The 14,011-nt window shown below is 32.4% G+C and overlaps 1 long non-coding RNA gene across 1 annotated transcript; it reads right to left on the minus strand.

Annotated features, from left to right (window-relative positions):
- Positions 1-4,999: 4,999 nt before the first annotated feature.
- Positions 5,000-7,336, minus strand: LOC146872045 (uncharacterized). Its single transcript, XR_014983731.1, has 3 exons — positions 6,759-7,336; positions 6,459-6,612; positions 5,000-6,375 (listed from the first exon to the last, which is right to left on the minus strand). It is a non-coding gene; the product is annotated as an uncharacterized LOC146872045 (long non-coding RNA).
- Positions 7,337-14,011: the final 6,675 nt, after the last annotated feature.

Genomic DNA, 14,011 nt, shown 5'->3' on the forward strand with positions numbered 1-14,011 from the left:
TTCTGGGCGAGGAAAGGTTCTTCATTCATCGACGTAACCCTCTCGTCATCATCCATGAGCCGACTTATTGGCCATTGGAAGGTTAGAACAGACTGGACGTCCAGTGATCATAACTCTATAGATATCGCGATACATCCCCCAAAGACTGTGATGAGTCGGGGTGGCGGTGTTCGGGACACGAGGAATAGAAGGTTCAACACAAGGAGAGCCGACTGGGACTTGTTCTCCGAGCGCACGTTCTCCCTCGCCGCAGCAAAGCTAGAGAGAAGCAGTTTAGGATCGGCTTCAGAAGTAGAGACACGAGCCAAAGTGCTCACAAGTGTTCTCCAAGTAGCATGCTCCGAATCTATGCCTCGCAAAAAGGCTCACCGGAAGTCAAATCCATGGTGGTCATTAGCGTTAACAAACCAGAAAAAAGCGATAGGTCGATTAAGACGCGCGTTCCAACGGGAAAAAAATGATCAGGCACGCCTTGAGTTAATGCGGAAATATCGCTCTTCCTTACGGTCCTACAGTAATGTACAAAGTGATAATCCATTGATAAAAATACGACCTATAATTGATACTCTGAAGAACTCTTTCTCACAGTCATTTTATCCGTACAAAGATTTGTGCATTAACGAAAGTCTTATGTCATACAAAGACCGGTGTTACTTTAAACAATTTATTCCGTCCAAAAGAAGTAGATTTAGTACCAAATCATTTATCATGTGCGACTGCACAACAAACTATGTATTAGATTATATAGTATATACCAGAAAAATACAGATATTGTACGTAATTCTACAACCATTGGGCAATCGGCAGATGTTGTTATGACACTTTTACATCCATACCTTGAAGAGGGCTATACATTAGCAGATAATTGGTACACAAGTCCGCATTTGTATAATGTACTTCATAAACATAAAACTAATGCGTTTGGGACAGTATGGAAAAACAGAAGAGATATGCCCCATATCGAGGGAAAATTGACAAAAGGGCAATTTGACTACAGATGTACAGAAAATTTATTGGCATTGAAGTGGCGCGATAGAAAAGATGTATGGATGTTATCAAGTGCTCACAAACCGAAAATGATAGAATCTGATCAAAGAAATTATCTTACAGGATCGCCCAAGTTAAAACCAGAATGTGTTGCAGATTACAACATCAAAGTGGGCTCTGTCGTTCGAACACTTCACTTCGGTTATTTTTCATCGTTCGTCGGATACACTACGTGGCTACTATACGCTACGTTTCCTTCTTATACGAATTTCGTTCTCTAATACTTTAAACGATTGTACAGTGTTACTTGGCAACTATTAATAAATTAGTTTTGTTAAGTTTAAATCGGTGTTTGTTCATATAACCCCGGCTATGCTTCCCAGGCAACCTAGCGTAATTCTAACTTAAATTCATTAAATTCTCTCGGTAATCTCAAGATCTTACTACTACGCAATAGACATTGTAGCCTATAAGGCTACCATTCTATAAACGTGAAACCTTTACCTTGGTTATTATTTACTAGAGAAAGCGTAAGAATCGCACGAGTTATAGTAACCATCTATTAAATAATAACTAGAGGTGCGTACGAATCGTGCGAGTTATTATTCCTAAATCATTACTTCCTTTATGCCGTGAACACGACGTAGTGGTAGGAAGTATCATTTTCGACGGATACTCGCGTCGTTTTACCATCCGCTTCGCCATTACTCGGATTTAGGAATCATTCCAACGGAGATCACTAGCACACGCGAGGCAGTTCCGTATCGTTTCGTACCCATCACGACAAAAGAGAAAACCAGCAACTCGAGTGACTTAGCACCGTCCGATCCCCGGGCGATAGGTACCCGAGTATTTCCTCATTGTCTATCACCTTTCAGCTCTACTGAAGTGATCGTTTCAATGGGAGACAGTTCGTATTAGTGTCCGTCCCGTGCCACGAACTGTGCATAGCAGGTTGGCCAAAGTGGACACGAATCTCACGAAAGTAGGAGCTCCTCAGGTAAGTCCATAATTTATATTTTTTTTGAAGTCCGTACTGAGTGAGACGTAACAGTACGAAACCACGTGGCCTTCTCCTGTATCTTCAAGATACGAAAGGAAGTTCCGGAAACTGCCCTGCTTTTCGTTCTTCAAACCCTATCTCCTTGCTCGAGGTTTCTAGGGAAATCGAGCACTTGTACAGAAAAGAAAGCTATTAAACATGACATTATATTTAACGAATTAATCAAACGACTAACAGCAGCAACCAGATAAATACGAGTTTCTAAGAAGGAAACTCGTATATTTAGGCCATATCATTGAAGCAGGTAGAGTTAAGTCGGATCCAAAGAGGCTTGAAGCAGTCAGAAAATTCCCGCGTCCGCGAAATATTTAAAATATTCCTCAATTTTTAGACTTTTCTGGATATTACCATAGATTCAGTCCAGCTTTATCGAAAATAACGAAACCGTTGACTGATGTATTAAAGAAAGTATCAATATTCATTTGGAACAAATCATACGATAACGCATTTGTTACTCTCCGGGATGCGCTATGTAGAGAACCAGTTTTGCAATGCCCTGACTTCAATCGAAAATATAATGTGATTACGGATCTGTTAGGTTATGCCATAGAAGTAGTTTCACGTCAAAGACCTAATTTCGTATTGTTCGATATTATTAAGCAGAGCAGAGAAATATTATTTGATGATCCAACGAGAATTATGAACGATAGTTTGTGTGATATATTATTTCCTTATTTATACAGTCGAGAATTTACGTTAGCCACAGGCCATAAGGCATTGATCTGGTTAAATTCTATCAAAACCCCTACGTTAAAATTAACTGAATTAAAATTAGCAGAATATAATTGTAAAATAGAGTATAAAGCGGTGACGCAAATGTCGATGCATTATCAAGAAACCAGTAGCAACGCAGATGCTACCCATTCGTAAATCAAATGAAAGTTCTTCCAGCGAATCGTTGTACTGTAGTCGTTCGAATGCTATAGATCTAGAATATTTATTCAGACGAATTGATTGATATAAGTGATCAATGATCTAGACTAGAGAAAGAAACAGGTGATGAATCCTCAATACCATTAGATATTCTCGAAGAAGAAACATATTATGACTGTCTAGAATTGAGTAATCGAAATCAGATATCTTGCGAGACGTTAGGCAATGACTCAGATAGAGCTCTCCTATTCTCGATCAAAAAAAATATGAATAGTAAATTAAGATTATGATATAAATAAAATTAATTCATGATTTTTATCATTGTTTGCTGAGAAAAGAGTTCCGATCAATGCCTTCCTCTCCAACGGGAAGAAGAGAAAGTTATCTGACGATTCGGAGTATTGACTGGACAATTTGTAATGTCCCTCTTGAGTCCCGTCGAATCTGCAACTAAATAATCAATAAACACGCCTCCCTGTATTGTTGAGAAAACGCTTTAAAGGCTTCTTTGAGACTCGCGATCTTTATGTCATTAATTTGCTTAAGTTCAACAATTTCTAAATATCACAGCATTTACAATGAAATTAAATGATACGTATACATTTAATAGTATACCTATATGCAGTAATTGATAATATATTAATGATTCTATATTTGTAACTAAAATGCTACCGTTCCTGCAGCGCCTACAGCGACTTTAACTTTCAGTTCTTCAAGCTCATGTAATAAGGTTTTTTGTTTTTCCTCTGCTGTTCCGGTATTGCACCAAGATTCACGATAAAGTATAATATTCTAGGATTACTGTTAAAGTCACCTTTCAAAGCTCGATGTTTTATTTCTCCTTTTAACCTTTCGATCTCTTGTTGCATTCCTCCTTTTGATTATTACCTTCTGCAGATTCCAGATCCGTTTCTAACTTGGCAATCAAATCTCTAATTAATCATAACATTAATCATTATTTTATTTACTCCTATTGCATTGCCGTTGTATGCATCGATAGAAGAATCTCGAATATCTGTATTCTTCGATAGTACATTAAAATCCAGAAACTCTTTCAAACATGGCATTGCTACTATCGTCGCTCATTTTTTTTCATACAAATCCAATTTTGTACGTCTTTTGTATGTCTACAATTGTCTTTCTCTTGTGATAACCATCATTTCCTTTTGTAATCTGCTAACTAACTTATTCAATTTTCATTTCGATGATATCACGTCTACGGCCAATTGTTTAGTCTACTTATAATTCTTAGACAAATTTTGACATTCCCTTTCTACCACATCTAGCTAGAATTTGAGCTGCTATAACCTTCTGCTATTAAAATTGCTTCTGCTTGTTGAAGTTGATTTAACTCACGTTTTAACGTAGACAGTTAAATGGCAAAACACAGATATATTAAACTGTATATTTCTGTTAATCACAATAAGTGATACATAACAAGGAAAAAAACATTTTTTTTATTCATGAACAATTGAAATATACACCGATTTATTCAAGTATATCATGGTATCCGAATATTTTTTTCACTCACTGTATAAACATTGCTTCATATTAATTTACTCACATTATGTCTCATAATTAGACAAAATTCAGAAGGATGGAAAACAATATTGTAATTGTTGAATCTTTTATCGATTTTTTATGTCTTACCGTGGATTATAAATAAAAATAAAAGAACTTTTATAATGAGGATCAATTAAAAAAATACTAAACGTGATCTGTGCAATATATTTAAATTTTATAAAAAAATGAACAATTTATACACTTAGTTATAATTATGTATTTAGTAAAAATAAAAGTTAAAATATAATTAATTTGTGATATTCATGATCGTTTACTGCGTACGTAATTTTCCAATGATATACAGTTAACGATAGAAGAATTAGACGAATAACGATTCGAAAGAAAAAAGAAAAATAAATAATTCTAATCCCTATCGGCGATTGGTTGCTTTCTCTTTTTTATCTCATTGATTGGAAGAATAAAATGAACGTGCCTGCAATGAAAAGTCTTAAGCCGCAGGCGAATAAAAATTCAAAAAGAATTCTTGAAAGATTCAAGAAGTTATCACAGTACGATTTTAATTATCCTATAACTTGAATTTGATTATATTAGGAAGAATTATATTAAATCTTCGATTTTTCCAGTCAGTATAAAATCATTTCTCAGTGATCGTAACTCATACGATATACTACTATACGTAAAAAGAACGAATATGAGTGCACTAATCCCTAATCGCGCAAGGTTTCATTAAACGCTCCTACGAGTGCTTTATTAAGCTAATATTCTTGTGACATGACACAAATTTCGACTAGTTGAATATAGTATAAATGTGTACAACATTCGAATCGCATTTTAAGTTGATAAATTTTATCAACTACTTTAGTTTCTTCATTTCTATGCGAGAGAAATCAGAGAGAATTATGATATAAAAATCGATACTACGAGAAATTTTTATTTATTTTTTTCTATTTTCTTCTTATGGAAAACAAAGATCCAAATTGATTTTATTATGAATAATAATAAAAGAACAATATTTTAACTCATTAAAATTAAAAATTTAAGTAAAAGAAATAGAATAACGAAAGGATGACGTAACATCATACTCAATTATTATCGATCGATCTAACAAAGGAATGTTTTTATAGGGCAACACAAGATAAGGAAATCCAAAACGAATAGTGAGTATCGTGGCTACCAACGCCCTCCGCTTTTTGACCATGTAATTTATATCAACTCTAATACCATCAAGTTTAAGAATATTCTATTTCAATCCAAATCAATAAAAAATAAAAAAATAAGAAACTTATCTACAATGATATAAACGCTACGATTGAAGCCATTCCTGAAACTAATTAATTAAAAATTGTACTTCCACCAATATCTTTCTCTGTAATTTGAACTTTTGTTTTTCCATCAATTTGTAGTAATCTGATACGTCCTGTTACTGCTTTTCAAATTGTTCCTCTTGAATATCCAAAGTCTTCTTCATAATCGTCGTTTTCAATATCTGCAAAATTCATCCTATTTGCGTGTTCCATTTATCGATCGCATTTGCCACCACGTTTCTTTCTACTTGGATCGATTTGTTTTGATACAGATTTTATAAATTTTATTTGTGGTGGTTCTTGTAGTTCATTTAACTTCTTTTCACGGAATAGTTGTCCAATATGGCGTTTCGAATTTTCGTGACAAGCATCCACATGAAATTTATTAGTGAAATAGTTTAATTGTGAAAATATATTACACTATTGTCGCACAAGTATTTGATTGTAATCATTTTCTATAGGCTCACAGGTGGTGTTTCTTGAACGATTTCAGAAAAATATACAAATTTTGTGTGGGGTAGACTTGTCATATACACAAAAAATCAGAGAGCACTGTTCTCCGAGATCCTAAGATTAATACTTTGCAAGTTGGCACTTTGGACAACTATTAACCATCAGCAATATCTAATAAGTAATGTAGATAAATTAGATTTTCAAAAATTAATGTAACGTTTAAAATTGAAATAAATTCGGATAAATATACTCACAATTTCTGTAAATGCTCCAACTATTACAGAAAGATATGGTGCTATAAAAGCCTTTCTACTTTGCTCATATTCAAATATCTTAGATTTACATTAATTTAATTATTTTAATGCCATGCCACAGATGACTTCCCTTTTTTCTTCATTTAATAACTGTCTGTAACAAAATATAATAACAAAAATACGATTTGAACTAGAAGAATTTGAGCATATGTTTCTACAGTATATAGAATATAATTATTTAGTATATATTGTAAATTACAGTATCTACAATAATATAGTATATACAGTATAATTATTTACCTTTGATTCGTAGAATCAGAAAGAACTTATTAATTTGTGATTATAGCAGCTCACCTAAGAAATTGTTGTGGAGTTTCGTTATATTTTGTTTTATCAAAATCATTTTAAGTTCTCGTACAGTAATAACATATTCCAAAAGTTCTGTTATTTGAGTTCTGAAAATGTTACCGAGTGTTTGTCTTTTATGAATCGATATGTCCTAGCTTTAAAAGTAAAAGTATAAATAAGGAAACTTATTAGTATAATCAACTTGCAAACACTGTATATTTAAAGAAACGAATTACATATTTCATTGTCTATATCAACTGCTTCAACAATCAGTTGATATTCCGAATCAGATTCAACAGTGCCTGTGACATCGGTCGATATCCTAAATAATCCATTTTATTTTTTTATTTCTAACATAATCTCCTTCAGTTTCTCGGAATCACGAAGCATTATTAATTCTCTCACAGAAGCAACTTTTACTTCTATAATAAAAAGAACTTAATAAAATATACGTATAGATACGTAAGATATACAATTTCAAATAAAAACTAATCTTCTTCGATGGATTTGAAAATGTTTAATGGAATAAAATACAGTTCTGGTTCTTCCATCATTCGATAGAAATCATTATTTTCTTCTAAATCTGGTAATAACTTGTGGACAAGAAACATTATTATTATTTAATAATGCTATTCTCTACCCTTATATACTTCAATAATATTGACAAATGTAAACAAGAATAAAATTACTAGTAAATGACAGTACAGAATCAGCCATTGGAGAATCGATATAACGAATAAACTTTCTTGATCGAACGAACCCATTCGTACTTCACGTTATTAATGATATTAACCAATCAACGTGCAGAAAATACAATTACTGGAAAGAATGAAACTCCAATTACAGTACTAGCCACGAATCCGATATATCCGATAATAATGTTACTTAATACAAGTTTCTAAAGAAGCCTGTAATTAAAAAAGAAAACAATATGAAATATTAACATTCCAAGATATTTCTATATTATTTTACTAAATATATATTTTACTTACTTTCCTTAATAATATCTCGGTATATATGTCATTATGATCAGAAGTATTACAATTCACTGATTCAAAACAACAATGATGTAGAAATATTGGATGGATTCACGGACAAAGAATCAGTATAGCCTTTGCTTCCACAACAATGTACCTGTATGTATGAAAAAAATATAAATTTATAATAGAATTTTTTCAAATTTTATTATTATTATTATTATTCGTCGCCAAACGAAAAAATTAAAAATTACTTTATGGTAGATTGCATGATATCTACGTTCAATCTTTTCGTAACATCCTGATTATAAGTCGCCATGCAATCGTTCAATCCTTATGTATTAGAAAGCATCGTACTGCGCGTTGAACGAAATATTAATTTATATATTTCATTTTTTTCCTCTTATTTTTTGTTTTTTATTAAAAATAAAACATTGTTACTTCGCATATCTAATACAACGTAACAAAATGATCAAACATTTTTAAATTACTCTTTCTGAATAATTATTCCAATTAAATGATTTAAGCATTAACATTTTAAAAAATCCTTAAAAATATAATATTATTAATCTTACTGAAAACAGATAATTGAAGAGTATAAGCGTTTTCATATAAGCCAGAGCGATCGCAGTTTTCAATCTTATGTTTATCTTTTCTTTCGATCATTTTCTTCGGAATTTTTGTCAAATTTGTTTAAAAAATGTTGCCGTCCTTTTCTTATTTCTTTCTCGTTAAATAGCTCTCTTTGCTTCTATTATGTCATGTTATAAAGTAAAATAATACATCAGGAGCGCAGAGTCCTCTCGTCATATGTCGTGCTCTTCTTAAACGAATGGCAGTTACGATCGATTCGGATACTAAATCCTGGATTTTCCTTCCTACTTCTCCCTCCTGCCATCGATTCATGTTACTTATTTTGTTCCACAGCTTGCGCCGTTTAAGTCTCCTGGCATACTTCAGATTTCAAATATAAATTACGCATTAAATCGTAAAAAATATTAATTTGTTACCAATAATTTTAGATTTTTTTCTCTTTCTTTATTTTTTTTTTCTTTTTATTCTTTTTTATCCTTTTAATTGCTCTTATGGATCATTTCATACCCATGTACGTATTCATATTTTTTCGATCATTTTACTTTATAAAAATCGAACGTTTTTAGAATCTATTATTCGGGGTGAGAGTGAGGATATTTTTTGTTTCCTTTTTTGATATTTATTTATTTATCTTTCACCCTGAGTGGGACGCATAGGCACATACAGGTTGAAATACTGAAAAATAAATATTTTTTCCATGAGCAATACTTTTAGCCGTTGTCTTACAAATTTTTTTTTCTTTTTTTTTTTTTTTTTTATAACTCACAAGAATTTCTCCGCAATTTGTCATTTGAGATATTCGGCGAGTTGTTTATTGAATTGATGGTAGCACGTGAATGCTATTCCCAGTTGAATAACATTATTACAATATCTTGTTGTTTCAGACTTGCGTAACTAAATCTTAAGGCCTCCTTTTCTTAAGTCTTTTTGCTGTATTGTTGTTGTAGAGAGTTGTTGGCTAGTGGTTTTGGATGATTTAGGGTCCTTGTTTTATATTTGTCAGACATCCGCTGTATCTCCTTTGATACTGCTGGGATCTGTAAATCTTTACGTAAGTCCTTGTTTTTGACATACCATGGCACGTCCACTATTATGCGGATTATTATTGATTGCATAGCTTCCATTTTAGAGATATGGCTTTTAGCTGCCGTGTACCATAACTGGATGGCGTACATCCAAGTAGGCTTTATTATTGTTTTATATGTTAGTAACTTATTTTCTATACTTAGTTTAGATTTTCGGCCTGTTAACCAGTAAATGTCTCTTCTTTTAAGTTTAATTTGTAGTATTTTTTTATGAATGTGTTGTTTAGTTTAGAGTCAAGGTACAAACCCAAATATTTGATTGATTTTGTTTGCGATATTTCATTACTGTGTATAGTGATTGCTGGTATTTTGTTTTTGCGAAAAACGAATGTAATTGCATTTATTATAGATGACTTTAATTTTTCGATCTATCAGCCATTTTTCAAGCTATTTTATGTGATTTTGCAAGATTATAGCTGCATCTTGTGGATCTTCATGTGTGGCTAAGATTGCAGTATCGAATGTACTTAATATAGTGTCTTGCGTTATCGGGATATCCGCAGTTAATATAATGTCAGCGTATAGCAGTGTAGAGCGTATAGAGGACCGGACCCAGTACACTTCCTTGTGGTACACTGGCAAATGTTACGTGTACAACTAAGTGCGAGTCTTTAACTTTAACGTAAAAGGTTTTATTGTTTAGGTATGATTTAAGTAAGAGATAAATTGTTACTTATAAGTGTTGTTTTATAGTTTTCAATATGCCATACCTTGTCAAAGGCTTTTCCTATGTCTAAGAATAGACGTGTACAGTATTTCTTGTTTTCCATAGCACTTGTTATTTGGTTAATTAATCTATGGACCTGTTCAGTTGTAGCATGTTTCTCCCTAAACTGCCAAACTGGTGATCTCTTATTAATCGTTTTTTATTAATTATATTTTTTAATTTTAATTAATATTAATTTTTTTAAAAGTTTGGATAGAATAGGTAATGAGGAAATAGGTCTGTAAGAGGATGATTCATGAATATCTTTATTCGGCTTAGGCAGCATTATTATTTCTACTAGTTTCCATGAGTCAAGGAAGTAGTGGAGTCTAAGTACAGTATTATATATTATGGTAATCATTCTGATCGCTTTTTCTAAGAGTTCTTTAATTACTTTCCCAGTAATGAGGTCAAAGCCTGGTGATTTTTTGGTTTTTATTGTATTTATCAATTGCTTTATTTCTCATTTTTGTAGTTTTGTATATCAAGTTGTTTTGATCTTCGCTTTCAATACTATCGCATACGGTTATAGCATTTATTCTCGTGGCCATACTATTTCGCTGAAAGTTTGATATAAGTGGTTAGCAAATGTCTTGGCTTGTTCCATGTAAACAAATGTCTTTCCCCAAGATACATTTGGTTTTCACAGTATTGGAGATTGCGTTATTGGTCTTTTAAAATTTTTGTTGCCTACCAGAGTGAATAGTTTGTATCTTCATTTGGCGTAAGGTTTAAGAGATATTTGCTAAACCCGGAATTACAGTATTCTTTTATCATTATTTTAACCTCCCTTGTGAGTGCATTAACTGACTTTTATTTTCTTCTTTTTTATGCCTTTGCCATTTGTATTTAACTTTTCGTTTTTGTTTAATTTTCTGCAAAACATAAGCTGAGTATGAACAATTCTTTTTATTTTCTTGTATATTAGGAGCAGATAACTATGCTGATTCTTGATTTATTTTTATTATGTAGTCCACGGCATTCTCGATGTTTTCTGAAGTTTTTAGAGGGATTTTGCAATTTAGATTTTCATCAATAGTTGACCGATATTTATCCCAGTCCGTATTTCTATTGTATAATTTGGGTGTATTTTCTATGTGGATTGGTTTTTATAGAAATTCTATCTGTATAAATGTGTGTCAGTTAGTTCTGTGCTTGAGATTAATTTGTAGTGCGCCTTGTTCAGTCCTTTAGTTACGTGAAATCTAGAAGATCTGGTGATTTGTTTGATGCTACTGGCCAATAGGTAGGTTCCCCGGTTGAAAGTGCTATTAATGATAATTTCTGTGTGATTTCGAGTATTGTTTTACCCCTAATTGAAATTCTTTTTGATCCCCAATATTTGTGCTTAGCATTGTAGCCCTACTGCTATAGATTCGTTTCCTAGACTTTTAAGGAACTTTGAATATCGCTCTTGAGTAATTTTATGTTTAGGCGGTGAATATATAGCCGATATTTGTGTTTCTCCAGTTATGGTTTCTAATGTAATTATTGTTGCTTGTAGATAATCAAGTGAAGTATTGGCACATAAATAGTGTTTTATATTGTTTTTAATGATAATTGCAAAACTCCCGTGTGTATTTCCCGATGGATGTTTGGTATCATATAAGCTGTATTTTTATATTATTTTTAACTGTAAAGTGAGTTTCCGAAATTGCCATAATATCGATGTTGATGAAAATTTTGAGTTCTTGAAGTCTTCGTTGTAACCCGTTGCTGTTGCAAACAGCTATTCTGATTGATCCATCCATTATTCTTAGATATTCAAGAATTTCGTTAAGAGATCTAACATGATGGTTATTTGATGTGTTTGTTGCTGTAACGGTGATGTTTGTGTTGAAATCATGTCTGTTATAAGTTCTGTATTTTTAGCAAATTGGATTAAAAGTTGTTTAAGTTCTGTATATTTATTTCCAGCAGAATTCTTTGAGCAAGTAAGAGGTGTTAGGTTTTGTTTTTGCGAGGTCTGTTTACATATTACTTGTGCATACGTTCTATTATTCTTGTAATAGTGTTTAGTATAGTTTTGAGAAATGTCTATTTTTGGATTGTATTCTGTGGTATAAGAAATATTGTTATTGTTAGGTTCAGATAATGTTCTTTGTCTTAGTGAAGGAAATGTTTTGTGTTGTAATTGTATACGTACCAAACGGCCTTTATAGATTGCTGGATGATTAACTTGGCAGTAAAAAGCACTATACGTTTATTAGTTTACCCTGCTTTGGGCAAAATGTAGTTAAGTGATTACCTGCACATTTAACACAAGCAGGTAACCTATTGCAGTAATTCTTCGTATGACCGTAGGTTTGGCAGCGATGGCATTGAGTTATGTCACGTTTCGGTCTTGGCGGTTCGAATTTAATTAATATGTTGAGTAGTTTTTCTATGCTCCTTGTTATTATTCTTTAGTTCATGTTCAATAGCAAATAGAGGTAGTGACTGTTTAGTATCATATTTGCCTATATTATTAATTGACCTAACAACTTGTTTGTGTTCCTTGATTTCGTCAATAACTTTCTGTTAATTTGTTTTTGGATGAATTCCGCGTAGAATTACCTTGTAACTTCTTTCAACTTTAAGTTGATAGGTGTGAAAATTTGCGTTTTTGCTTTTTAACTCGTTTATTACTTTCCCATAGTGATCCGAGGATGATAACTGGATTTTTGTCTGATTATCTTTGAGTTGCTTTAAAGTAAAATTTTTGTTACCTGCTTGTTGCACAAATAATTCTATCAGGGGTACAATGACTTGAGCCAGAATGTAAGTAGGAGGAGATTTATTTTCTTCATTTGTTTAGGCGTCTTCATTTGTTTTGATGTTACCTGCTGTTGGTATAGCATCGATTTCAGAGAAAATACTATATGAGTTATGTGTAGGTATATTTTGTAGACACATCTCGGATTGATGGAACGTGTGTGAATTTGTCATATCTGTGTTTGTATTAGATTTCCTCTTGTTGCTAGTAGATAGGATCTCACCTCGGTAAATTGAAGTATTAGTGGACATATCGATATCCTTCACTTCGATATTTGATGTATATGTGATGAGCATATGTCTCCTAATTTTTAGATTTTTATCTTTATTAGTGGCATATTTGAGCCAACACCCGTACGCTTACTGTCTCACCGCGCCGAGATAATACAAGAGGTTAAAGTACGCTATAAGAACTGTAAACAAAAACAAATCGCGAGGAATAGGAAATACGTCTATCCTGTATCAAGTTAGCGAGCAAACTCAAAAAGCAAGAAAATAGAAGATAAATTATGACGCAAAAGTTCGCGCCATCTTGCGAACGCGGCCTCTGCTATTGCGCATTCTGATATCGACTGATATTTCAGAAGTGGCTGTTAGAAAAATCCAGACGTCTAAGATGGCGACGAGATCATCAGCAGGGAATCGAAATGATCCAACGTAATTCGATTACATTACATTACTGCGTGAACACGGCGAGTCAATGCAAATATTAATTTCTTCAATTAAAAACAATAGAAGTATATAACAAAAACATGTAGGAGCACCAAAAGCGTGACAAATGTAATTAATACGGATTTTAAATGTAAACAAAAATTTTCTAATGACATAATTACATTCTCTAAAAATACAGATATATCAAATAAACTCATACATGTATCACGCGTATGCAAATCATTCGCATTTCAATACTACGAGCAAAATAATTAATTAATAAATCGAATAATTTGAATCGAATAATTTATCTATTTATGTATTTCTCTATTTATGCATATCTCTAAAAAAATAATACTTCGTCGAAGTTTTATTTATAAATATTGAATAATACGTCATTTACAATCGTAGTAATGTTTATCATAATTTGGTAATAAT

The sequence above is a fragment of the Vespa mandarinia genome, unplaced genomic scaffold (genome assembly GCF_050613455.1).
Source record: "Vespa mandarinia isolate Hongniang unplaced genomic scaffold, ASM5061345v1 scaffold_61, whole genome shotgun sequence".
Classification (NCBI taxonomy): Eukaryota; Metazoa; Arthropoda; class Insecta; order Hymenoptera; family Vespidae; genus Vespa; species Vespa mandarinia.